Here is a 23,604-nt window from a genome sequence, read left to right as displayed (position 1 = left end):
GAGACAAAGGTGCCCCAAAAAGATTCTGGAACCATATGAAAGCACTCGGCGCTCCAACTAAAAATTCGCAACGGCTATAAGGGATAAAGACGGTAACATCTACGAAGGAGACGATGCGCTGCGGTACATCACAGACGTTAGTAGGGATAACTTCGGCACGAGAAAATGCGTAGTTCAGACAACAGATCCAGCAACAGCAGAGAGGCCAGAGAGATCAAAATTTAGCATAGAAAGATTTTATTGGAAAAAGGCCGAAGAAAGTGTCCCTAGCAAGGTGGCAGCAGGACCCGATGAAATCCCAATAAAGCTAATCAAAACCCTGGGTCCAAAGAGCAAGGCAGTGCTGACTAATGCCATAGAGCAAGTGATTAGAACAAAGAAAATTACCGTTGGATGGCACGAAAGCAAGATGAATCTTGTCTACAAAGGCAAAGGAGATAAGGATAAGATGAGCTCGTACAGGCCAGTTACAGTAACGTCGTTGATATACAGAATGGCAATGCAAGCATAAAATTACAACTGTCGAAGTGGGTGGAGAAAAACGATGTATTGGGGGAACTACAGAATGGGTTCAGGCCAGGCAGACGCATAGAGGATAACATGTTTGTACTAACTCAGTGCATAGAGATTTCAGTAGCTCATAAAAGGCCGTTATGGATAGCATTTCTAGATATTAAAGGAGCGTATGACAACGTCGACAGCGAATTGTTATGGGATATTCTTAAGCACGAAAGCATAGATGACGATTTCGTGGAGCTGCTGAGGGAGATATATAGAGACAACGGAGTACAAGTGGTATGGGAAGGTAAAAAAGGTAATGAAATGGTGGGAATTCATCAAAGATTGAAGCAAGGATCTCCTCTGTCTTTATTGTTGTTCACGCTTTACGTTAAGGGCATAGAAAACAACTGGAAAGCAGTGAATTAGGGTTTGATTTATCCTACATGCGTAATGGACAAATGGTGCAACAGAAGTTCCCTGGACTGATGTACGCAGACGACATTGTGCTACTAGCGGACAATAAAAAATATTTACAGATACTTTGCAAATATCTGTGGCAACGCAGCGACAAATCTAGAGCACAGAAATCAGGAATTATGATCTTTATTGAAGAGATGATAATTACGTGGTGTCAATTCAACAGCAAGTCATACCTACAGTCAATCAATATAAGTACCTCGGGGTACACATAAACGAAGGAAAGAATTACTCCAGCAACCACCAAGATAATCTGAAAATAAAGGGGAAGCGGAATGCAGCAGTAATGAAACACAGAGCACTGTGGGGCCACAATAAGTATGAGGTGGTGCGTGGAATCTGGAACGGAGTAATGCTGCAATGCGCTAACATTCGCAAATGCCATTCTATGCTTAAAATCGGTTATTTTGTCAAGGTTGGAAGTTAACCAAAGATAAAGATTACCAAATTTAACCAAAGATAAAGAATAAAGATTACCATTTAAATACAACAACATAGCAAATGCAAATCACCGAATCAACAAGTTCAATGTAAGGAGTTCTGTGCTATATTAATGGGACTAATCTAATAAGGAGTATACGGCGAGTATATATAAGGAGTGTATAGGTATGAATCAAGAGAAAGCCATGGCAGTTCTGTTGATGTAATCAGTTCAGTATAACATTTAAAGCATGCAGTAAATGTATTGTGCATTAAAACAACATTGGTGACACAATCCTATCTTTTCATCCAGTTTTATTTCCCTTTTTCTTCTTATTCTTGCACGTCAATTAGGAACAGTTGATTTTCCTGTGCTTCAATTTCTTTTGGCTTCCAGTGGTTTTAACTAGAAGACATTGAGCCCCTTTGTCCATCTTATCCTTTAACTATAGTTCATGATTTAAAAAGAATATTTTAATATGTTGGTGTCACATGACGAAATCACCTAAAATGATGTGACCATGTTGGACAATGCCTACTGGCACCGATGTGTATGCCTAATGGCACCAATGTGTGTTTTGTTTATTTCTTATTTTTAGGTGGAGAAGGTAAACATTTTCTCTCGGAATGTCATCTGGCTTTTCTAGGTTTACATATTCCACGACAGTTGTGAGTAGTGCCTAGGAATTGTTCTTAAAGCAAACTTAGGTCATGTTCTTAGTACATTCTAAAGTGTTGGATGTTAATATTAGTGCGTAAATCATCTACATAAGCTAAAGCAATGGAACAATTACAAAGAAGCAACTCGCTCCACAGGACAAGTGCGTATGAAATCGGATACGTCCCATACAACAGCAGCATATTCCAGCAATAGCCCGATATATTATTTTTTGTAGACTCACGGAAGCCCTTCCTAAGTGCGCCAGTTCCATCCTTGTCGTTTTCCATTATGGTTTTTCAAATGTGGATTATTCTACCTAAGGCTGTAAGAAATATCTCCCAGGTACTTATAAATAGATACCACGGATAGGAGATGATCATTGATGCAATGAATGAAGAGCTCTTCTGGGTAATGGTCATTCAGAGTGCTTAATTTTTAGCATGGTCTAAAAATGTGTTTAATAGAGCCCGTCAAGGCAAAATGACTTCCTGGTCAGTGAACAGCCATATCTCCATGGCCAAGTTATGGACAGTGTCATTAACAAATAGCTGATCAAAAAGAGAGGCAAGCACAGAACATGTCAGAATACTGAACTGTATACAGGAGTAGCGCACGAATTTGCGTCATCATAAATTAAAGCCACATTGATGTTTACAAAAACAGTATGCTTTATCGAAACACTTAAAGGGTCCCTGAACCACCCCTCGGGCTTGGTGAAATTGCATAGCCCGCGGGTAGCATACGCTGCTGCGAACATCTCAGCCAAGTTTTGCTGTCGCATGGAGCTCGCAAGCAGAGCGCAAAGTCACCTTTCTCTCAAACGCTCGCGTTTCAATAGACGGCATGATCCTCACTTTCTTCTGTGTGCTTTATTTCGCAATAAAGCACATTCCAATACGCGGCCGCTGTTGGTTGCTGTGGTGAGCTACACCATGGCCGTTGCTGGGTGTCGCCACGAGTCCACTGGCTAAGCCATGGGCTAAGCGCACTGTGGCTCGCTGGGGGCAACCACATTTGACTTAGATTTAGTGCATCGTAGGCGCCAAAATCGGAAGTCGTGAGTCTACGTTAACATCCAAAATAAACTTTGAACGCGCGCCACAGTGACGTTTCGAAGGCGGAGCGTTGTGGCGCCGCTCCTCTCCGCCGTAGCCCTCGCAGTGCAAGGCATTGAAGAAGGAACGGGAGCACAGCAAAGGCTGCGTTTGATTGCCAATAACTTTGCTTCTGCTGAAGTACTTTTTGCGGCAGTACTTTTTCTGAAATAGCGTATTTTCACTTCAAGTACTTTTTCTGAAGTACTGAAGTACTTTTTCTGAAATAGCGTATTTTCACTTCAAGTGCTTTTCTCCACTTTGGTAAAAAGTGGTTCAGGGCCCGCTTTAAGTCATTACACAGTATTAGTTTCAACTACAGTAGATATACAATTGTTTTATTTGTTGTACGCTCAGCGCTTTCACATTCCATAGGGGAGAGGTTTTAGACACTTGTGAACAATACTAGACAGAAATGTGATATAGGAACAATCTTGTTCTCAACAAGAACATTTCAACATGTATGCAAGAAGAATAGTGAACACAGGGTTGATGAAGCACTAAATAACACCATCAGTCCACACTGCATAGGTATTGAAACATAAGCAAAGTCACAACTTTATAAAAAGATTGTAAGGAAGAAGAAGTGCCGGTTAGCCAGGTGCATCTCCGGTGTATGAAATACGACGAAGAAGTGCCGGTCAGTCAGGCGCATCACCAGCGCTGTTACGCACGGGGCTTGTCCTGACTGCTCGCAGGGTTCTGACTGCCGCACCGAGTTCGACCTCTCAATCCTGTCAATAAACACCTTGACATTTGGTGGAGAGTGCTGGGTACGACTCCATCAACGCTGGAACTTCGAAGCCGAACCCTTCAATCATCTCGGCCCATGCCGGACGATCAAGCCCAGTCTTCTCGAACCATGCCTGACGACCCAGCCCAAGAAGCTGCAGTCACGGCACCAACTATCATCTGTCCTGGCGTGCAGCGTCAGCGGGATCCTGCGATTTTTGCGGGTACCGGTGATCAGGACGTCGAGGACTGGCTCGCCTCGTACGACAGAGTCAGCAGGCACAACCACTGGGACGATAGGGAAAAGCTCAACAACGTAATTTTCTACTTGAGCCACGTTGCGCACTTGTGGTATCGGAACCACGAATCCGACATCTCGACATGGTCGGCGTTCAAGACCAACTTCACGGAAATCTTTGGTCGTCCTGCTGTACGTAAACTTCAGGCCGAACAACGCCTGCGCGGACGCGCCCAGCAACCAGGTGAGAATTTCACCAGCTATATCGAAGACGTCGTTAATCTGTGCAACAGAGTCGACGCAACGATGCCAGACGCCGATAAGATCCGGCATATCCTCAAGGGAATTGAGGACGACGCCTTCCAGATGTTGGTTGCCCGTAACCCGACCACAGTGTCTGTCGTCATTGCGCTGTGTCAAAGTTACGACGAACTTCGAAGGCAGCGCGTTGTCACACGACACCCACCCTCAGAATTCGCCCCTGTCTCAGGTCTGACGCTAGGTGTTGACGAGTCGCCTCTAATGCACCAGATAAAAGAGTTCGTGCGAGAAGAAGTTGCTCGGCAGCTTTCCCTGGTGCCCTTTACGAACGCGCAACCACACTCCCCACTGACACGGGGGTTACAGACCGTCATCAAGGAGCAAGTCGCTGAGTGCCTGCCAGCTGCTATTCCACCGCCTACTGTCGCGGCGCCCTTGACATACGCTGACGTCGCTGCAAGGCCGCCCTTCGCTCCACGTCCACCTCTCCAAGCTGTTGCGCGACCGCCCCCGATTCCCTCCTCGCCGCCTGCACCACAGCCACCACGCCAGCCAAATCCTTGGCGCACAGCCGACAACCGCCCAATTTGCTACCATTGTGGTATTCCGGGACACGTTGCCCGCTTTTGTCGACGCCTTATGCAGCCTACTTATGATTACCGCCGACCCATGAACAGTTACGCCCCTCGACAGCTACAATCCCCTGTTCCGCCAGATGAAACCCCTGTTCCCTACACTACTCGTCGTTCGCCATCCCCACGCCGCCGTTCCATCTCACCGATGAGACGCCGGCCAAGCCCTCTGCCTCAGGGAAACTAAGTGTCGCAGTTCCCGAGGCGAGAACTGCGTCCCCTTCGCTTTACCCAAGGCCTCGAAATCACCCCTGCAACGTAATTGAGGTATACGTCGAAGGGATTCCAACATTCGCACTGGTCGATACGGGCGCAGCAATCTCGGTGTTACGCGCAGGACTTTGCCGACGGATAGGAAAAGTAACGACGTCGCTTTCCGGACTGTATTTGAGTACTGCGAGCGCACAGCCTGTCGAACCTTTGGGAGCCTGCACTGCTCGTGTTGTAATCGCGGAATCTCTTCATGTTATTGAGTTCGTTGTCCTGCCGTCCTGCTCCCACGATGTCATTCTAGGCTGGGATTTCCTTTCGTCTAACAATGCCATCATTGACTGCGCCCGCGCCGAGGTGGAGTTGTCGTTTCCTTCCGCTGCAGCCATGGACCAAGATCCTGTGACGCCTACAAAAATGATTGTGGCCGAAGTTACCGATATCCCTCCTCAGTCCGCCGCCGTCGTCTCTGTGTCTTGCATATCTGCACGTGACGCAACCGTCTTATTCACGCCATGTGACTTGTTCGCCCGTCGCCGTTTCCTTCCGCTGCCCTTTGCCGTCATCGCCATCAGTGCTGGCCGTGGTGTGATGTGTGTGTGCAATGTGTCTTTCCTGCCGGTTACTTTGCATCGCGGAGAGTGCCTCGGTTACGCTCAAATTGTGGATTCTTCAATGCTCTTCGATGCTCCCGACACCGCGCATTCGACATCCCTCGCCGCACTCGACAATGCGACTCGACCGCCGTTGGAGTGCTTCCAACCGTCAATCTCCGGTGATTTGACAACCACACAACGCGCGCAACTTGTCAGCCTGCTACGCGAATTTGCCGCCTCCTTCGACTGCCATCAACATTCTCTCGGCCGTACCACCACAGTGTCGCACAGCATCGACACCGGTTCGCACGCCCCACTCCGGCAGCGTCCTTACCGTGTCTCAGCTTCTGAACGCCGCGTCATCGACGAACAAGTGAGCGATATGCTTCGGCGTGGCGTGATTCAGCCGTCCCAAAGCCCGTGGGCATCGCCTATTGTCCTCGTAAAAAAGAAAGATGGTTCTATTCGATTTTGCGTTGATTACAGACGTCTTAACAAAATTACGCGCAAAGACGTATATCCCCTCCCGCGCATAGACGATGCTCTTGACTGTTTGCAAGGTGCCGAGTTCTTTTCCTCTTTGGACTTGCGGTCTGGATATTGGGAAGTCCCCATGGCAGAGGCTGACCGCTCCAAAACCGCCTTCGTTACACCGGACGGATTATACGAATTTAATGTCATGCCATTCGGCCTATGTAATGCGCCCGCTACGTTCGAGCGTATGATGGACAGTATCTTGCGCGGTCTCAAGTGGCACACGTGTTTGTGCTACCTAGATGATGTCGTTGTCTTTTCACCTGATTTCTCGACTCACCTCCAACGACTAAGAGAGGTATTAAGCTGTCTGACTAAGGCTGGCCTGCAACTTAACATCAAAAAATGCTTCTTTGCTGCTCGTAAGCTTACCATCTTAGGCCACGTCGTATCCAAAGAAGGCGTGCTTCCGGATCCTGCAAAACTCCGTGCAGTTGCCGAGTTCCCCAAGCCCACTAATCTGAAGACACTACGCAGTTTCGTCGGCCTCTGCTCCTATTTTCGCCGCTTTGTGAAGAACTTCGCCATGATCATCGCCCCTTTGACTCAACTGCTGGCTGGAGACATCCGCCTGGTCGAAAGCATGCGATGACGCGTTCACGACCCTTCGCCATTTGCTCACTTCTCCTCCTATTCTGCGGCATTTTGACCCCGATGCCCCAACTGAAGTCCATACAGATGCTAGTGGAGTCGGCCTTGGGGCGGTTCTTGCCCAACGCAGAAATGGTCTTATGGAATACGTCGTTGCGTACGCTAGCCGCACGCTGAGAAAGTCGGAGCTAAACTACTCTGTTACAGAAAAGGAGTGTTTAGCCATACTGTGGGCCCTTACGAAATTTCGACCTTATTTATACGGCCGCCAATTTGATGTAGTAACGTACCACCATGCGCTGTGCTGGCTCTCCTCATTGAAAGACCCCTCTGGCCGCCTCGCACGCTGGGCACTCCGTTTGCAAGAGTACGACATCCGGGTTGTGTACCGCTCTGGACGCAAGCACACCGATGCCGATGCTCTCTCCCGCTTGCCAATATCGCCTGACCCTGATCCTGACAGTCTTTGCCCACTCAACTTTGTCCTCTCAGCACTTGCCATCGATGACATGCGCTCTGAGCAGAGCAAAGACCCGTGGATTTCTTCGCTTTTGGCGTTTCTCTCTGATCCTACCACTGTTACGGCGTCTAGGACTCTACGGCGGCAGGCGCATCACTTTGTTATTCGCGACCAACTCCTATACCGTCGCAATTATCTCCCCGAGGGTCGGCAATGGCTCCTAGTAATACCTCGTCATCTTCGGGCTGATTTATGCGCATCGTTTCACACTGATCCCCAATGTGCACACGGTGGCGTGTTAAAGACCTACACCCGCCTTAGGCTCCGGTATTACTGGCCTGGCATGTACAAGTTCGTTCGGAAGTACGTCCGCTGCTGCCTCGACTGCCAGCGCCGAAAGTCGGCCCCTACTTCCGCTGCCGCACCCTTGCAGCCGCTTCCTTGCCCATCCCGTCCTTTTGATCGGGTCGGAATCGACCTTTACGGCCCGCTTCCTTGTACTGGTGCTGGCAACCGCTGGATTATCGTTGCAGTGGATCACCTCACACGCTATGCAGAAACCGCTGCACTTCCATCTGCAACTGCCCAAGATGTTGCATCCTTCATACTGCGGCATTTTGTTCTTCGTCACGGAGCCCCTCGGGAACTTCTCAGTGATCGAGGCCGCGCATTTTTATCTGAAGTCGTGACGTCGCTTCTGAAGGAGTGTCACATCATCCACAGGACCACTAGCGCATACCATCCACAGACGAACGGGCTGACGGAGCGTTTCAACCGTACTCTTGGCGACATGCTCGCCATGTACGTCGCGTCCGACCATTCCAACTGGGACGCTGTGCTTCCGTTCGTCACGTTCGCCTATAATACTGCCACTCAAGCTACCACTGGTTTTTCTCCGTTTTTCTTACTGTACGGCCGTGAACCTTCCTGCACCATTGATACCATGCTACCCTACCAGCCTGATTCATCGGAATGTGTTCCTGTGTCTCAAGCTGCGCAGCATGCTGAAGAGTGCAGACAACTCGCCCGTTGTCTTACCACCGCAGATCAGACACAACAGAAGCTCCGTCGTGGTGGCTCTGTTCCCCCAAGCTTCCCTTCCGATTCGTTGGTTTGGCTGTGGGTTCCACCTGTAGCTCCCGGCCTTTCTTCTAAGCTGCTCCCAAGATACCATAGACCTTACCGTGTAATTGCGCAAACTTCCCCCGTGAATTATGTCGTCGAGCCTGTGTCACCGTCCTCTGATCAGCGCCGTCGCGGTCGCGAAACGGTTCACGTAGATCGGCTCAAGCCCTTCTACGATCCCTCTATGTTGATGATGATGATGATGATCCACAGCACAAATGGCACATGCCCACCGTGGGGGATCTATGTTACCGTATGCTCAGATCGCCAGGATGGCGTCTTTTTCTCCGGGGGACAAATGTAAGGAAGAAGAAGTGCCGGTTAGCCAGGTGCATCTCCGGTGTATGAAATACGACGAAGAAGTGCCGGTCAGTCAGGCGCATCACCAGCGCTGTTACGCACGGGGCTTGTCCTGACTGCTCGCAGGGTTCTGACTGCCGCACCGAGTTCGACCTCTCAATCCTGTCAATAAACACCTTGACAAGATGAGTAAGCAAGAAAATTAGAAAAAAAAGACACTGAGGGTTTCTCAACACATTCAACACATACACATATTTGGCATTACCTTGTCTGGAAAAAACGGAAATGATGTCATTACTTTCCTTACCAAATGAATGTTGTAAAAAATTTTTATTGCCCTTTAAATTGAGTCAGTTTCGTGAACATTTGGTGCACTTGACTGCTGTGGAAACTCTGAGTTGTCTCTTTTCCTACATGATAGAGGCGTACATTCAAGTAACATTCTGCTACACTTCTTAAAAGATGGACATAATGATTTTCCAGTGGAGAGTTGTCGAACATGTGTGAGTGAAGCTCTGCAAGCAGCTCTCTTTGCTGCAGTCAATCAAGCACTTGGTGTACTAGCAGCGGCGCACCGACGGAGGGGGTTTGTAACTCCCCCCTGAGGCCGACCTAACCACCCCTTTTGTTTAACACCTTGTCTTTCCTTGCGCATTTGAGTACTGCAACTAAGATGTAAGACGCGCAATCGTCTGCACACTCGCAAAAAGCACATTTTTTGACACTTTCCCGTGAAGAAATTGAAATTAGTGCTGTTTAGATGGTATCAACCCCCCTGTCAAGCCCCCCCCCCCCCCCCCCCTGGCAGAGATCCTGGGTGCGCTACTGTGTACTAGGTCCTGCAATAAAGGAGAAGAAAGGGAACCGAGGCCCCTTGGTTTCCTTTCTTCTCGTTCATTACATAACGAGGGCTCGAATCAGGCAACATTGATGTCTTCAGGTAGCATATGTGGGTTTATTGACCAGTTGCCATCGCCCAAAAAGAGATCACGTGCTCGTGACGCCTGCGGCAGAAAGGATGTTCTACATCCGCCGCCATGGTTTGTGAGTGGTGGCGCTGGCTTACACTCCCGGGTTAGTTCTAGTTCTAAAACATAAATACCCCAGAAAGTGGATGGGGAAACGTCTCCGCGGTAGCTCAATGGTGAGAGCATCGCACGCGTAATGCGAAGACGTGGGTTCGTTCCCCACCTGCGGAAAGTTGTTTTTTCATCCGTTTTTATTTTCCATTAATTTATCGTTTCTTTAATTCAATTAGTAAGTACAAGTAATTTCCCCTATGTTGTCCTAGGTGTCATTGTTTATTGGCTTCTTATGATAGGTCGTGCAATAGTGTTTTTGATGACAATTTTTTTCATATGCACAGACCATCGAAGAAGAGATTCTGATTTTTGGTAAATTAAGCGGTGGGACTCCTGCGCCAATTGCGCCATTTTGATATAAACGCTAATTCCTGCGCCAAACTGCGCCAAACACGGAAAATTGACCGAAACTGCGCCATGCTGCGCCAGAACGGCATCGGCATGTGTGCTCCGGTGGCGGCCGCGAACAGCGAGCGGATTGGTTCTCCGAAAAAGAGTACAGCCGTTCACATTCCGCACACCGCCGACGGCGCTTCCTGTACAGTTTCTCGTAGTTTTCGCGCTAATGAAACTGGACTTTTGAGCGCTTCCGGCAAGTGGCCAGCGCGCGCGCGGCCACTCCCGGCTGTTGTCGCTGCTGTATTTACAGTGTACTAGAACATGGTCGAGTAGGCCGAGCGTCGCGCCGCTCGGCCTCGCTCGGCCTACGGCTGAGTAGGCTGAAGTAGGCTGAGGGCGCTACGAGCGAACTAGAAGTAGGGTGCCTCGATGCCAGCGCCGCCGTTCAGGGTGGAGACAACCCCGCTGGCGCCGCCATATTGAATCACACGAGCTCAGACTCAGCTACGCTTGCGTTCATAAATAGTGTTACTCGCGGCGCACTTCCAAGTGTTTTGCCTTGATGAGGATTTTTTTATCGGTATCGCATCTGCACATCTTTATAACCAATAGCCGTTAACTCGTCGAAGGTCGAAGACGTAAATGTATGGCGTCGGGAACATGCCCCAAGTTGCCTAATTCAATCACATTTAATATGCCGTGTGTATGTTTAAATTACGCACTATTTTTTTGCGCTTCGATGCTTGGTATATAAAGTTTGCGACCCCCTGTGTGGGAAGTTTTTCTTTTTCGCTGTTGTATTTTGGTTTACACGTCACACCTCCTTTACCGTAGCCAACCACTCGCGCACAGCGGTTAGTTTCCCTTGCGTTGCGCGTGCTCTTCGCGTTCGTTGCAATTATTTGACGATATCTACGCGCAATTTTGCTTTTTTGCCCACGATTAAGGATTAAGCTGGTGTAAAAATAACTGCGATGTGAAAAGAAGGTTTAGTGAGTGCTGTAGAGAAAAATGTAACGTAACTTGTCTGTGTCAATCTTGCGTAGTACACATAAGGAACCAAACGATGCACAAAATACATTTACTTAGTAATGTCTAGTACAGTCAATATGAAAGAGTCAATCATGAAACATGAAAAATTATATGTACTGTGTGGCGCCTGAAGGTTATGTTGAAAGACGAGATAAAAAAAAATCGCAAGGTAGGCTCGACACACACAATTCGGGATATGGAGAGTTTTAATTTATTCATTACATGGGAGGGGGGGTTCAAGTGAGTACATCAACCTTATTACACACAATATAAATTGAAAACAAGAATACAAAAAAGTAAAGGCAACCGCGGGTAATATTAATCAAGATATCCAGCCAGAATGCATCAGCTACCATCGAATACATCGCATCAGCCAAACACGTCGATGGCTGGTAGAGAACATTCTATAAATAACCATTAGAACACTGATATCTACATTGAAAAAATAAACAACACTGCATACATATCGCGTACAAAAACCGTAAATGAAACTAAGACAGTCAAATACAGATTAGCAATGTTTTTCACTTCGAAAATATAGTCCATGATGATGTAGGGCTGTTGACTTTTAACAGACGGCGCCCATCCTGTCGATTTCCCTCGTACTGGTCCTCTTCAAAGTGTTTCTAAGTACAAGTAAAACAACAAAAGTGATTATTGATATGAAAAGTTGCCTTGTAAATACAGAGAACCCATTACAGTGCTTAAAAATAAATTTTCGCAGAAGTAATGCTGTATTACCTCGCTTCACACGTTTCGAAGAAATGCACAGGCTACAACAGACACCATGCCAGAAAGCGCCGAAACATTTTGGTCCCATGATGCCCCTTAACTCTACTACACCTGGGCATACCGTGCACAGGTATTTAAAGACCGTCACAGCACCCACTACGATCGGGAATGAGCACGAATGACCATCGGCTTACGAGCACCACGCTACAAATACATTCGTCTAAAAAATCAGCTATATAACGTAACAACCTGAGGTCCGCAAGATATCTGCTGAGAAATCAGAGAAAATCACAATGCTTCGCTTACCACGTACACAACAGCCGCTCTCCCCAGAAGAAGCACTGCGTTCTTTAGTCCCAAATAACCAGTAGCGAAAAAAGAAACTGAGAAAAAAACAACAACTTTATTTTACTTTTTAACGGGAAGCACACGATGTGTGCTTCCCGTGAAAAAGTAAAATAGGTGGTTTACATGACGATTTGTAGCTAATGTAAGACTATTTCGCGGCGAAGCATTTTCGTCAGTCCTTAAAATAAGGGTACTGCTCGCATAGACTGCGCCGATCAAAACAGCAAAAGCCTATGCGACGCGCGCTCGCTCAGACAGCATCGGTGCAGTGCTTAGTTCGTGAGCGAACGTAGGTACGTGAGCGAGGATCAGAGAATACTTTCTTATTTAAATGAAAAGCACGGTGCGATAGTCTAAACTTTCTTGACACTTACCTCGCAAATGTAGGAGCTATCCGTTGCCTTCCAGTGATACCGCTTTACTTGGGCTTCCCATCTCTTCCTTCGCTCTGGGTCCCGGAGAAGCGTAAACAACGAAGCCCTTTACGCGTCGATCCGGTGCACTTGGGAACACAACAGCCCGTCATGTTTACTCTCATGCACTTGACAAGCTTGTCATTCATGCGGCTGAACACTGTCCAGCAAGTAGAAGCGTCAGCGAAGCATCCGCGCGCACTGTGTCTCGAACTAAGCACCGGCACCAAGCAATCGCAACTGCTCGCTGTGATTCAAGATGGCGTCGCAGCGAGAAAGCGGCGGCGCGGGGGCGGTCAAAGGATGGCACCACCCTGAACGGCGGCGCTGGCATCGAGGCATCCTAACTAGAAGGGAGGCACGCGCCGCAGCGGGCGGGCGTCTCTGTCCCCAGGGCCGGTATAACCTAAAACTATTCTGGTTATAAAGTTTATGTTCTGGTTATAAAGTTCTGGTTATATATAGTTGTGGCTATTCTGGTTATAAAGTTATGTTTAAGCATGGTCCCTTAATAGCCATAGTCCCTCAAAGTATTGAGGGACTCTGGTTTAAGTTATAAAGTTTATGTTCATGTTACAAAACGTGCACCAGTTTGACGTAAGTTCCCAGGTTTAAAATTAGAAAGCTGTGACATCAGTTTACTGTGATAGCTAAGTTAGCTGATGTTATTTTGATGTTGCTGTGATCGTCATTGTGTATGCAATTTCGTGTCAAGAAAGGGTTTGCTCATATTAGAAAAAGTGCTTTGCAATTTTTTCTATCAAATAATATAGCCTCATACTGTGACGCTTCCTTTTGCGTCTCTGTGATATCTTAGTTGCAGCATATGTATCCGTTGTAAGAGACGCTAGCCAACTGAATTCTGCAACAGCATTACTCCTGGCAGGTACCGATGGTTCCAATATGGTGCGTTGCAAACTATATACAGGGTGTTTAATTTTAGCTGCAACAAATTTTTAAAAATTGCCCGTGGCAGGTAGCACAATATAGTCCTTGATCTAAACTACTCGATGAGGCGGCCATTACTTCCACAAGAAATCCAAGTGCCTAAGAGAATACTTAACAGAATTACGCCGATTACCTTTTCAATTATTTTGCGGCACATATCTTAACTGTACCTAGTGAGTTTCCAAGGTGTATCCACTTCGAACGAATTCTTCGAGACATTAATTTTCGAAGTGTCCGACCAAATGCATTGGTGTTCCACTTACTTTTGTGCGTTGTGGGGTCTCACACATGCTCTTGGGACAAAGGAACGACAATACAGTAGTGCAAACAATCTTACGTAATTATAATAGAACTGCCAGTGTATCTGCCATGAAAACTAACCTTTCGCTTAGTCTACTTTCTTCTCGTCGCAAAATCGCACGCCTAGTTCTTTTTCACAAGCTATACCATCATTCAACACTGCGCAATGATTTCATTTTTCAGCCACAATACATATCGCCTCGAATCGACCATCGTTTTAAGGTTGGTCTCGAATCATGTCACACTAAAACTTTTTTGCAATCATTTTTCCTTCGGTCATCCACGGAATGGAACCACCTTCCCGCTGAAATCGTATCCATTCACGATAACCAAAGGTTTCGAGCGGCTTTAGCTAACATTGTATAATCGAAGCATTTTTCCTACTATATGTTTGTAACCTAAGTGCATTTCGTATTTACCATTTTACTATCGTACTTTGCTACCAATTTCTTACGACGATTTAACCCTAGCTAAAACTGTATAATCAGAAGCCTTTGTACTTGAACGTTCTAACTGCTTTTTCATTATTGTTTTTATGTTCATTTGCTGTAACCCACTCCCCTCTTTAATGCCTCTGGCCCTGAGGGTAATAATAAATAAATAAATAAATAAATAAATAAATAAAAGGGCATTTATTGCACCTTTCATACACTAATGCACACTAGCCGAATTACAACCAATAGAACATTCACACGGGCGCGCGACAAATCAAGGAAGTCCGACTCACCGCGACCCGATAGCGAGCGAATACGTTCGCCCCATGCTGTGACACCATCGCCTAGTCATTCACGTGTACGGTCACGCTAACGGTGGCGCGTTCTAACGATCCGTGTTCGTCCATACCGGTGCCCCTCTCAGAGCCACGCGAGACGTCCGCGTCGCTCACCGATCCCAACCCAAAGAGAGAGCGCCTTTGACCTTTTTCTCCCAAGTCACCCCGCCGTTCGGTGGCGTTAGCATCGCGACACTCGCGCCATCTCTCGCAACGCACCGCAACCACTACGACCGCCTCCGGCACCCAGCCACGCGGTGAAGCCGGACCACAGGAGACGCGTGAGAGTCGCGCATCCCGACATCCCCCCAACCTTAAATCACTCCACATACTCCGGCGAAACATGTCACAAGGTCTATCAACGCGCGCGTCGCGAACAAAAGTTAGTACATGCGACAGTGGCGCCGCCGAGGAAATGTCCACACGTTATCCACAACATGCGAGCCGACATTGTCTCTGGGGTTCACCGCTGGCGTCCGTTGGTCACAGCGTCAGCATCAGCAGATTCGATGGCACGACTCCAGCACAGGATTCCGGAAACGGCGACGCAGAAGTCGGCCCGAGCAAGTGTCGCTCGCGCCGACGCGCCCTGCCGGCGAGAGCCGCTGTAGCCGTTGGTGACTGCCGGCTCTTTTCCCAGCCGCCGAGGGTAGCGAGCCGGGCACAGGCGGCCGCCGAAATTGCTACGCCGAACTGGCCACAGGCATCTGCATCACCTGGGATAGCTGGTTCGTAGGCCGGGGCAGCAGCGCAGACGATGTGCAGGTGACAGCAAACCAGGGGTGACTCCGCTCACGCTGCGTACACTCAACGCACTTGACAAACACTAAAGTAGTGCAAGGGAGAGGAATTCGGCATGCGCATCGCCTACGTGGTACGATGTTCAATTAGGCTAGCAAAAATTTCGGGTGGCATTTCAGATGCTAAGTTCACGTGAACAAAGCTTGCTTTCTTGAGTCGAACGAGTAATTTCAATTCGTGCGAGGCGAACTAATGAGGGAAGCAATGTGCGACACCTCAACACCACGATCGACCAGGTTGTGACCCTCAACGTACGACAGGCGGCTTTGTAAAGCATTAGGCCTAATGCGTCGCTACCCTAACAACCGGCATCCAAAAAAAAAAAAACATCACCCAAAATGGGCACAACAGGCAGCCGCGAGGAGACGTTAGCTCTGTGAGGTGGTCCTACCCCGCTCGGTGCGCATAGCATCCGAGTTGACGGCGCCCACCGTCCCAGACGGTGTCGGAGCGCCCGGTGCCAGGCCGCAATACCAGTCAGCCCGTAGTGGCACCCGTGGCCCGCAGCCACCCGGCTCCCTGAGCCTCGACTTCTGAAGTCAAAGATATAGAAGAAGCTATTTACATAAGAAATTCGGACCACCCACGAGGCTTCCGTACTCACTCGCTTCAGGCTTGCCAATGCTCCGCGGGCGCTAGGCCTCGCTCTCCCAGTATGCAGACCACGTGGCTCTCGTACCGACGAGTGTACTTCAAAACACTCGCGAGAAGGCTTAGCATGTTGAAAAGTTCAAACACGCTACAGCAACCGTCGCCTCGCTCAAGAAAGCACACCGCCGACACTAGCGATCAAAATCCACGCTAGAACTACGCTTCGGTTGAAACATCTCGAACCGAGCAAAACTGTTAAAATTATCGTCCGATGCCCCAAGAGCCCCACGTTGGGCAGCCAGATGTGGGGTCTCACATATGTGCTCTTGGGACAAAGGAACGACAATACAGTAGTGCAAACAATCAAAAGGGCATTTATTGCACCTTTCATACACTAATGCACACTTCCCTAATTACTACCAATAGAACATTCACATGGGCGCGCGACAAATCAAGGAAGTCTGACTCACCACGACCCGATAGCGAGCGAATACGTTCGCCCCATGCTATGACACCATCGCCTAGTCGTTCACGTGTACAGTCACGCGAACGGTGGCGCGCTCGAACGATCCGTGTTCGTCCATACCTGTGTCCTGCTCAGCCTCGCGCGACGGTCGCGCTGAAGCGGGCCGGCGCACGCGCGAAGCGTTCGTGCGTGTTGGCCGCCGATCCCAAGCCAAAGAGAGAGCGTCTACGACCTTTTTCTCCCAAGTCACCCCGCCAATCGGTGGCGTTGGCATCGTGACACTCGCGCCATCTCTCGCAACGCGCCGCAACCACTACGACCACCGCCAGCACTTAGCCACGCGGTGAAGCCGGACCACAGGAGACGCGTGAGAGTCGCGCATCCCCACAGCTTCAATGCACAAAACAACGTTTTCTTCAAAGATGTAACTGGAACGCAAATGCATTTCATTGGACACTTTGAAAATTAATATCTCGAAACTGGTTCAGTCCTAAGAATTCGTTCCAAGTGGATACATCGCCTTGCGAACTCACCGACTATAATTCATGGATTGAAATATGTGCTTAATGCAATTAATTAAAACGTTAATTAGCATAACTATGTTAATTATTCATTAGGCATTCAATGGCCGCCTCATCGAGTAGTTTAGATCAAGGATTAGAATTGTGCTATCTGCCACAGGAAATTTTTAATGAAAAATTTGCTGTATCTAACATAAAGCACCCTCTATTTATTTATTTATTTATTTATTTATTTATTTATTTATTTATTTATTTATTTACTTATTTATTTATTTATTTATTTATTTATTTATTTATTTATTTATTTATTCAAAATACCCCCAAAGGCCCTTGGAGGGGGGGGGGTCACAGGCACACAAGCACTGGTCATAGATTATACATCATATTAAAAACAAGACAGTATAACAAAAGTAATAATAGGGTGAAACATGGGTAATATACAAAATAAGTCACCATTCCTTCAGAGAAAACATTAGTACATATTAGGAGAACATAAGGCAACTGCAATGAAAAGCAAAACAGCAATAAACATCGAAAACACGGTAATAAAGTCCCAAGATAATAATAATAAGATTAGTTCATAGGCGGAAAGTTTTCATTTTTCCGGGGGGGGGGGGGGGGGCTGGGGCCCGACCAGCTTTCCGAAACCTACCCATATATATATACACATTTACACACACACACACATATATATATATATACCCTCTGCTAACAACTTTCTGTTTCTAGCTTTATGGCAAAAGCAATTAAATCGACACTTCAGGCAAATTGTCGCGGTTATCGTCGCCGTGATGTTCCGCATTAAATCCAAAAGCCATTTACATGAGCGGCCCATACCCTGTGGGTGCGTGAAAAAGAACGTAACAGGGAGTCGAAAAGGTTGGTGGCTTGATGGGCATTATTTCCCACGCGCTCAATATTCGAGTTAGTTGTCGGTCACGTAATCAAACGCGAATGGGACGGAGAGCACGCGTCTTCTCCTCTAGCCCTGCCGTAGCTGTGAATGACTGTGCGCGGCTGACGCTTATGGGGCCCGCGTGCCATGTCTAATTGTTGGTAAACATCGGTGGGTGCGATGATGAAGGGCGACCCGGGATGGCTGCTAACTTCATGGCCGGCCTTGCCGGGCTGTCTTTCCGCGCCCCTAGTGTTGCAGAGTTAAGAGACAGAGGTCATCGCAGATCACTCACAGAGGCCGTCAGTAGTGGACATAAAAATAGACAGATAATGATGATGAATCTAATTTTCGGAGTTGCAGTGAATCGCGCGACTGTACGAACCGTTTGCCTCCGCTGCCGGCGTTCTTCACAATGCTTACGTTGTGAAAGCGAGTGCTCGAGGTCATCCAGTGAGGTATTTACAGGTTTACATGGTCCATGCTTATATGTCCACTATGTCCACTATGCTTACTATTTTAACTTTAGGTGAATGTTTCTTACAATTTATATGGCCACTATAACTCGTGTAAGGGCCACACTTTTCCGTCGCGATTTTGACGAGCCCTTCATGGGCCTGGGCCATGTGACCTCATTTTTCCAACTACGCGTATGAAATCCGCCGTAAACCTCCGTGATCGCCTCCTCTCGACATCCAGTAGCGACGTGCGAAAGTACGCTGCGCGCGACAATTCGCTGTTGAGCCCGATCAGAATGAACGCACGGGACGCGATTGCTTCTCGGTTGGATGTCTTTTTTTTTAATATTGGCTGTCAAGTTATGGTTGCGGAGCTTACACGAGTGCGACCTTACACGGATTTACACGGTAAGAATCTTCCTTCGTGTAATTGTCTTCTACTTCGCTATCACTAATACTGCTTCGCCTTCCCGGCCAAACTGCACTCTTTTTTATTTTTTTTAGTGCTTTGAGTCCGAGTATAAGCGCTGCTGCGCACGACTTCTAGACTTCTATTTATTCTGATTTTGAGTGAATCCGACTTGGCATCATTTCGGTTACTGAGTGAATTCTATATACAAGTTGTTTCAGCGAACAGTTTCCAAAATTTCTGACGGTGGCCTGTGGCAGATAATACAATTCTAGTTCATGAGCTCGTCTACTCGAAGAGGCGGGCATTACTTGTACAAAAAAATGAAATTAATAATCGACTAATTAACAAAATAAACCAATTAGGTTTTTAGCTAATTACCTTATGGTCCATGTTGCAATTTACAAATTCTAGCCGTGGAGTGCGGGTCCACTTTGAACTAATTCTCAGGCAAACACCAGTGTCGAGATATTAATTCTCTAACTTTGCGGAGAAATACATTGGCGTGCCAGTCACTTTCTCAACAAAACGTCGTTTTATGCATCAAAGCACAAAAGTATGAAAAGAACAAATTATGAGATTTTACGTGCCAAAACCACGATCTGATTATGAGGCACGCCGTAGTGGAGGACTCTGGAATAATTTAGACCACCTGGGGTTCTTTAACGTGCACCTAACCCGCCGTGGTTGCTCAGTGGCTATGGTGTTGAGCTGCTGAGCACGAGGTCGCGGGATTGAATCCCGGCCACGGCGGCCGCATTTCGATGGGGGCGAAATGCGAAAACAGCCGTGTACTTAGATTTAGGTGCACGTTAAGGAACCCCATATGGTCCAAATTTCCGGAGTCCCCCAATACGGCATGGCGTGCCTCATAATCAGATCGTGGTTTTGGCCCGTATAACCCCATAATTTAATTTTTTAACGTGCACCTAAATCTAAGTATACGGGTGTTCTAGCATTTCGCCCCATCGAAATGCAGCCGCCATGGCCGTGATTTGATCCCGCCACCTCATGCTTAGCAGTTCAACACCATAGCCACTAAACAACCACGCCGGGTAAGCGCAAAAGTAACTGGAACGCCAATGCATTTCTCCACAATGTTCGGGAATTATCTCGAAACTGGTGCCATCCTGAGAATTAGTTCCTGGAGCATCCTCCTTGCGAATTCCACGGCTAGAATTTGTAAATTGCAACACGGGCCATAAGTTACTATGTTAAAAACCTAATTGGTGATTTTTTTAATTAGTCGATTATGCATTTCAATTTTTTGTGCAAGTAACGTCCACCTCTTCGAGTAGACCAGCTCATGAACTAGAATTGTGCTATCTGCCACAGGCAACCTTTAAATTTTTTTTGAAAGTGTTTGCTGAAACCCCCCGTATTTATGGCCTCTGCATGCAAGAAGCGATGTTTCCATCCCTAACGCCTAAAAGTTGTAAATAATTAGATGAACTTTTTTTATTTTATTTTGTCGGCAGTCGTTAGCATTGCCTACTGGAAGGAGAATCAATATTGAGACACATATCACTCACGTGCTTTTCACACGCCGTTGATAGAAGACTCTACTGAAGGGGTCACTGAAGTCTGCAGGTTTTTTTCAGGGTCAAAAAAGCACGCAAAGTAATTTGAAGTGAGGCGAACATACATCAACATATTCATTTTCTAGGTATAGGCTGTCCATTTAGTTGGATACCTCCGTCTTTTTAAAAAAATATAATAAACTTTGTCCTTTGTATATATTTAAATATATTGTGTCTGTGCGTGGTGTTCTCAGGGGAAATTTTAAAAAAATGTTAAAGTGAGGAAACACGGATGAGGTAGCCGCCGATGGTGCTTCTAATGCGTTTGTCCTCCTATTGCCAGAATTTGCCGAAATAAAGCGAAATTAAAAGCCGTGCACGTCCGCGCGAACAATGGTGCCGTAAGCTTTTAGCCACAACAAAAGTGAAAGTGTGGAGGCACCGCAAGAGAATCCTCAAGTTATGTGGGTAACAGAACTCCGGTAATGACATTTGAGGGGCGAAGGGGGGGGGGGGGGGGGGGGCTCAGCCCTCCCGGGGAAATTCCGGAGGGGGCTCGGGCCCCAGAGCCCCCCCCCCCCCCCCACCACCGTAGTCGGCGCCTATGGATTAATTGACAAGTCGTGAGCGAATTAAATCTTGAAACTTATGTTGAATTCCAATGGTAGATCCAGATCAAGTATTTCTGCTCTGTGTGGAGCAAGTCCATTCCAATGGCAGAATGGGAGCGTGAGTTGTGTGTTCCAATGGCAGATTGGGACCAGCCGCCGATTCCGGATCGCTCTGTGGAGCAAAAATATCTGCTCCGCCGAAATCGGCAGATTTCACCGGAAGTCCGCGTGACGTATTTCCTTCACCCGCCTCTGCTTCATGTCATGGTCGCCTGTTTCCGGTCGCGGGCAGTAGACATGGAAAACATGGACCGCATGGATGCTGCGACGCGCCGTGCGCTTTTGTTCATGCTACTAGATAGTGACAGCTCCGACTCGGACACAAGTTCCAAGTCCAGTGATGATTCTACCGACACCGACAGTGAATGTGACGCTGCTGTGTGTCAACGGGCGTTTGATTTGATGCTTCGCCTGCCTGCAAAGAGGCCTAAAGTGATTGGGTTCGTCGAGGATGTCGTTCGGCGATACTCGGACGACGAGGTACCGTACAGCCCAAGGTGGTACAAGCGCGCCAACACGTGCGTTGCTCGCGCGAAATACAAGAAGGAAAACAAACCCAGAGAATGCTGGGACGATGCACATGAATGGATGGATAGCATCTCCTTTGAAGCGGTGGGGTGGGCTGCGCCACCAAGTTCTCCTCTCTATTTTACCTCTAGTTCAGCGCCCTCTCAATTCATTTCCGTGTACCAAGTGCCCCCGCGGGAGTGCATGCATTCCATTCGCAGATTTGGTGCGATCCGAGTCGGAGCGACGCGCTCCGTTCGTGATCTGGCCGAGCGCTCGCGATCTGCCATTGGAATTCAACATTAGTCAAGTCAGGTTGCGTGGCAGTGTCTGATGGTGAGGCGTTCCACTCAATTATTGTGCGTGGTAAGAATGAATATGCATAATGGAATGACTGGCAGCTAATGCGTGTGACTTTGTATGGATGGTCACGACGTGGGAAGATAACTGGTGGTGACTGAAAGAAATCATCATCAAGTGATGGATGGTGATAAAGCTTATGGAAAAGTGATAGGCGAGAAATTTTACGGTGAAGTGCTAAAGTGTCCAACTCAGCTTTATTCTTTAACGAGGTGACGCTGGTGTAACGTGAATAATCTGAAAAAATGAATCGCGCAGCACGGTTTTGCAAGGCTTCGATGTTGCTGATGATATAAGTTTGTTCGGGATCCCAAATGGCAGACGCGTATTCTAATTTAGGACGGATTAGTGTTGTGTATGCTAGCTTTTTAACATGCATTGGGGCTTCTTTTAAGTTATGTTTAATAAGTCCGAGAATACGGTTAGAAGAGGCAAAGGTAAGATTAATATGATTATTCCATGATAAGTTTGACTGAAGATTGAAGCCAAGGTACTTGTAAGTTGTGGCGAGTTCCACAGCGTTGTTATGAAGGGAGTAGGTGGTTGGAATTCGTGGCCTATTGGTGAAAGACAAGAGGTTAGTTTTGGAAATATTTAATGGCATTAACCAATCAGAACACCATGCACTTATTGCCTCCAAGTCAGTTTGTAGTAAGTGATTATCAGTGTTACTTGTTACACATCGATAAAATACACAATTATCTGCAAATATTCTGATTTTGGATAACACGCAATTGGATAAATCATTAATATAGGTTAGAAAGAGTAAAGGTCCAAGTACGCTGCCTTGTGGAACTCCAGACGTAACATCAGCATAAGATGAGTTAGAATTGTTAACTGATGTAAACTGAATTCTAGATGAGAGAAAATCGGTGATCCATGCAATAATAGTAGGGTGAATGTTAAGCTGTGAAAGTTTAAGTAACAACCAATGGTGTGGAACACGATCAAATGCCTTGGAAAAATCTAAAAATATTGCGTCAACTTGAAACCCAGCGTCTATCAGTGCATGTATGTCGTTAATAAATCCGGCTAGTTGGGTTTCGCATGAGTAGCCCTTGCGAAAACCATGCTGAAACATGAAAATAATGTTATGGTCTTCAAGGAAGTTGATGACTTGAGTGTGTGTTATATGTTCGAGTAATTAACAAATAGTACTGGTTAAGGAGATGGGACGATAATTGAGCGGACAAGCACGATCACCTGATTTGAAAATGGGTGTTATTTTATCAATGCGCCAGTCATTAGGAATACAGCCAGTTGATAGTGACTGGGAAAATAGAGCGGTTAACATAGGACAAATACTATGCGATGTATTCTTTAAAAATTTATTATTGAAGCCTAGAAGGCCGGCGCTAGATGACGTTTTAAGATTGCTTAATAGAGCTAAAACACCAGACTCACTGATGACTACCTCGTGCATTGTGATTCCTACTAATGCCTTTAAAGTTGGCAATAAGTAAACATTTTCATGAGTGAAAATTCTAACAAACGTATCATTAAGAAGTTGAGCACAATCTGAATCGGGGATAGGAACTCCATGAGAATCAGTAAGACGTCAGCGCGAGTTACAGGATTCACAACACGCCAAAAGCGACGAGTATTAT

The 23,604-nt window shown here is 47.1% G+C and overlaps 1 protein-coding gene and 1 non-coding gene across 2 annotated transcripts in view; both read left to right on the top strand.

The window, feature by feature from the left end:
- LOC119458699 (uncharacterized) overlaps positions 1-23,604 on the top strand; it is a 604,514-nt gene that overhangs the window by 143,176 nt on the left and 437,734 nt on the right. The window lies entirely within an intron of this gene.
- On the top strand, positions 9,960-10,031 carry Trnat-cgu (transfer RNA threonine (anticodon CGU)). Its single transcript has one exon. It is a non-coding gene; the product is annotated as a tRNA-Thr (tRNA).

The sequence above is a fragment of the Dermacentor silvarum genome, chromosome 7 (assembly GCF_013339745.2).
Source record: "Dermacentor silvarum isolate Dsil-2018 chromosome 7, BIME_Dsil_1.4, whole genome shotgun sequence".
In the NCBI taxonomy this organism is placed as follows: domain Eukaryota; kingdom Metazoa; phylum Arthropoda; class Arachnida; order Ixodida; family Ixodidae; genus Dermacentor; species Dermacentor silvarum.
This window is presented reverse-complemented; position numbering and strand designations above follow the sequence as displayed.